Here is a 5,197-nt window from a genome sequence, read left to right on the forward strand (position 1 = left end):
TTTACACAGTGGCGCATAATATATAAGTTATTGGTTACGATGTCAACAATAGTGAGAAATAAGAGGTTTTGCGGGAATACATATTTTTAAATAACTATATCTTGACTACCCTCGAATCTCCGATGCGTATCTTATGTGATTAGAAGACGGCGACGGCATCGGTGGCCTCGAAAGGTCAAACCGTAAGTATATGTTTATGTGTTTGTTTCTACTGGACATCCTACTGGAATATAAAGATTTATAAAAAAATACATATTTTTTTATGCGGCCGTTTTATATGTGTTATATACACGTTAATGTGTCCGCCGGACTTCCAAAACGGGAGGACCGGTGCCTCGTTTGCAAACCAGTATTTTCAGCAGCCAAATGTCATTCCATCGGGACTGCACAATTCCGTTCATTTCATCTCTCCATTATGTTAATGTTGCCGGCAAAACCGGTCACCCAAAAGTACAAGTATGACCCAGTACACGCGCGCTTTCCCCCACTCGATAGGACATCTACAAGGGGATAAATCCTTTATAACTATACACACACACACGCGCCCGCGCGCGCGCGCACACAGATTTTATTATAATAAAATGTATTATATCGTATTGAGTTTCTAGACATGTCCTCAAGAACATCATCAATGACCCACCCAGCGGTGGTTTCTCCGCAAGTGGATTAATATAGGTACCCATAGAGTTTCCGCTCTACATCTTACTAAAAATCGAACCACAAACCATCCACTAGCCAAATCAGCCTAACTAATCACTAATCTAAGGCTGTATTCACGATTATTAGTGTCCGAAAATAATAAAAATAATCATCTGACAACACTTAACACCGACATAGTAATGACTGTTGATAGAATACCGAACAATTATTTATTTAACACGCCGAGATCAATAGGTATAATAGTACTTGTAAATTGTAACGAGCTATATCGTCTCGATTTCTGAATTCAGATTTGGACAATTTATACCCGACCGCAAATAATATTAATCATAATCGATCACCGTCAATAGTTTTAAATTTCGAAACCAGTTATTCGAAGCAACGACATTAACGAGAGGGTTCGAATTGTTTCATTTTTACATAAATCTTAAAATTGTAATTGACTCGTTTCCAATTTGGTAAATTAGGTTCCGGAATTTCGGTAGATCGACATTTCTGTATCTATACGTAACTAGTAACTATTGAAGTGGAAGAAAAAAATTATATATAAGGTAGAACTATACAGTACATTATTAATATATAAATTACATAAGTAAGAATAAATGTATAGTACGCAAATATTGAGAATTTTTAAATAGAACATTTAAAATGTTTCAATATTGTGTGTATTTTTTACATACAAATAATTCAACTCTAATAGCCAATATAATATATATATATATATATACTAATGTAAATTACAAACATAAATTAAGATCTATTAATGCATAATATGATGGATTTATGATGATGAAAGTAAATTATTTGTAAATTAATTGATATATAGGTACCTATAATATACTAGCATTTTTTCCACTTATTTAATTGAACTTTAGAATTTATTGATATTTCCGAGGTTTTGTTAATTTAATGAATATTTGTTTTAACTACACAAATATATTATTATATATTTTTGTGGATAAAGTATATTTAAATATTGACTGTTAATATTAATGACCATTTGTATCATATAATTTTCTACTTAATGTTACCTATATTTTAAGTTAGTAAGACATTGACTATATTGTTGAGTATTGAAATTAAAAATAATTTCATCATCGATTTTAAGATACTAATAAAAACGGTTGGATATAAGATTATTATTTTTGAGGGTGTTTAATAAAGGTTAAAGGGAACGTTTTGAACATGATAAATGTGTCTAAAATGTTTAATAAACGAAAATAATATAGATTATTTGTGAGAAACGCATAAATCCTAATTGAATTTGATTTTAAAACAGGCGTACCTACTACACATCAAAATCCTTTTAAATTCACCAATTTTACGTGGTTTGACGAATAATCGATCATAGAGAAATATAATATTTGTTATAGGCTCAAAGTAGTCGTATATTAAAAAAAAATACATGTATATATAATTAAAATATTATTTAATGCACGTGTTTAAATTATTTTTATTGCTATTGGAGAAAATTTTAACCGCACATAAATCCCGGTGTCTTGGCATGTTTACAATCGTTTACCCGGATCTTAAGCGGGTGCCCGTTTTTCCTCGATAACACTCGTCAGTTCCACGTAAAAAAAATATAAAACCAGCTTGTACTGCACGCGTGCTAGTCTTCCACCAGTGGCTCTCTCGGGTAACCCATAATATTATGCATTTATACTATAATAGGTATTAAGTATGTACATAAGATCTAATCTACTAGAAGATATACAAAACATTTTAACATACTGTATTATACTGTAGTAGTATTATAGTAGATTGGTCAATCGATATGATAATGCACAAAACTAAAAAAACCGTTAGAAAACCAAAAATAGAGATTATTGAGGGGACGATTAGTTTTCCTCTGACATGCAGAGCTTGATGCACGCAGGGGTATGTGTTCAGCATCAAAAATATAATTCACAATAATAATAATAATAATAATAATAATAATAATAATAATAATAATAATACCAAACGTAAACATAATTTTACTTACTTAAATAATATTATTAACTACTAATCCCTGCCGATAAGAATACGACTACGATTCTCGTACTCGTCACTCGTGGTTTCGTAAGTTGAAAAAACAGCGGAAGAAAATGTACGATTAGGAAATCGGAAAAATGACCGTACTATAGTATGCGAGCCACTTGCGGGGGTGGCGGAGTCGAGCGTGCACGCGTGAAAAACCGATTCGATTACGTCGCTGGTGGCGGCCAACGTCGACTACTTGAGTACCCCGTACTCGACTAACCGCGCCACTACTGCGGTTCGTGCGCCCGTGTTGATCTTTGGTGACGGCACTTTGCGCGGGGTGACCGGTTCGACTGATGCGCACGCGCGCTGGCGCGTGCGTTCCTCCCAGTCAACAGCTGTTATTCTCGTGTGGGTCACTGCCGCCGCAAATTATTGTCCTCGACATAAACAAAACAACTCACAAACCTTATCGTATTCGTAATATTATTATTAAGCTACCATAATTTCAGAATGTTATCCTATACTATTCTATTTACAATAATGGGGTAGGAAACTTAGTTAAAAATGTAATATTATATTGAAAAATAAAATTATTAAAATTATAAGTAAGAATTTGTCTAGAATGATTATTATTTTTGTGCCGTTAAATTATTGGCCAACATGCCATCTTTGGTACGCATGTGTCCTATACGTTTACCACCACTTACATGGATGATTTTCACAAGCAAAAAAACAAACTCTTAGTATAAAAATATAAAATACAATAATTTTATAGTTTTTATATAATTATTGAACAATATAGTTTCATTTCTTTGGAGAAATGCTTATCTAACCACACCCACGCAAAAAACAACTTTTTTTGCCAATTTTTCTATGCAAATTAAAATAGCGAATTTTACGCTAAATACTCGCAAGAAAAAAATGTTCCTTCTCTCATTTAGAAAATTTAATTTTTCTGGTAAACCGATACCGTACAAATTTCGAAAACGATCATTCAAATTCATTTGAATCAAGTGCTAAATATTTCAATTGAGTGGTGCTGGAGAAATTTACGTAATAAACTCTCAAGTTTACAGGTCGTACGTGACTCGTTTGGCTGGAATGTCGTCGCACTGCTCACTATGCTATAGGCGCGAAAAGTGGTTGTTAGTTGTAACAATGTCACTTCCATATTGTAACCGATAGATATATTGAATGAAATGTCCAAGCTTAAGCTCTTTCTGAGTAACATCAAAAACTACATTGATATTGTCAAAACATCGAATGCTGGTTTTGCATACAAAATACAGTTTCTCCTTAATTTTTTTTTTTTGGTTATTTTGAAAAGTATTCTGAATTTTTACTTTTAACCAACCATTAACCATACTAGTCCTAACTAGATTAATTTCGATTCCATAGGCCACCCCCAAAGTTGATAATCGAATCATTTTACTGCCCCAAAAGATGAAGACCGACAGAAAAAAACACATCGTTATAAAATCAATACATTCATCGCCCCACTCAGAATTGATTTTGGTTTTTGGTGTAAACAAATGACTGAATATCTATACACCATATAATTTTGAAAATATTGTTACTTATATTGATCAGCTGTCTACGGACATTACAGTGACCCACTTGTAACCTAGTGTACAGTAGAGCGACACCCACTTGCCCACCTTTTTGTTTCTTTTAATTTAATATATTATAGCAGCTCTTATGGTTGTTACAAGTGACAACTTGTTACAAATTATAATAAATTAGGTGGCAGCTGTACTATCCGTCCTCACGCGGGTTAAAATTAATCTAAATTCAATCGCAATCCGTTTTGCTTACAGATACCTACTACGAGTACTTGAAATGCGACTAAATCAAACATCGATAAAATTAGTATCTGTGTTTACCTACATCAAAAATTATTCCAGAATTAATAAAGTAAATCATGATTCTAAATCATACACGTAATCATTGTAATTGTGTTCATAAATATTTGATCTTATATTCTTATTTGTTTTTTTTTTTTTATAAATATATTTTTAAAAAAATGTATAAACCATATTTCTACTGATTATAATAGTAATACAGTCTATAACGAATGCCAACTATTTAAATAAACAAAAAATAAGCTATTAAATACCTTTCGAATCTCAAGAAATCCATTGATATGATTTTTATTGAAAACGGTCCAGTAATTTTTGAGTCTATATATACTATATAGAGGACAAATAAACAAAGAAACATTCATTTTCATACATTAAATATATAAATATGATAATATCATATTAGGTACAAGTTAGAGTCCGAGTTGGCCTTCGGATGTACAAATGTTGCACTTGTCCGTGTTATCATTGTGGCTCATTAAATATTGGGATTTTAGTGCAAAACAACGCTAATATGTTTGAATATACTATTACACATACAGGCCACTGCCACACATAGGTAATAAATGTATGGATAATAATTATTATCTTTATTACATTAATGTATTATAGATACAATTATACAAGGGAACATAATATAATGCATATTATACCTATGCCAAGGAGATGTACGATGGACATCGAAAGACATTACCTATACGAAACGAACG

At 32.0% G+C, this 5,197-nt stretch overlaps 1 protein-coding gene across 2 annotated transcripts in view; it reads right to left on the reverse strand.

Moving 5' to 3' along the window:
- The window catches only part of LOC100158841 (leucine zipper putative tumor suppressor 2 homolog), a 51,331-nt gene that overhangs the window by 45,464 nt on the left and 670 nt on the right, over positions 1 to 5,197 (reverse strand). Inside the window, exon 1 of one of the 2 annotated variants that reach the window (XM_001947966.5) lies at positions 2,648 to 2,920. The exons of the other annotated variant lie outside the window; for it this stretch is intronic. The gene's annotated coding sequence lies outside the window, so the exon portion shown is untranslated. Of the gene's footprint in view, positions 1 to 2,647; positions 2,921 to 5,197 lie in introns of those variants that run through there. 2 annotated transcript variants of the gene reach the window in all.

The sequence above is a fragment of the Acyrthosiphon pisum genome, chromosome A3 (genome assembly GCF_005508785.2).
Source record: "Acyrthosiphon pisum isolate AL4f chromosome A3, pea_aphid_22Mar2018_4r6ur, whole genome shotgun sequence".
NCBI lineage: Eukaryota > Metazoa > Arthropoda > Insecta > Hemiptera > Aphididae > Acyrthosiphon > Acyrthosiphon pisum.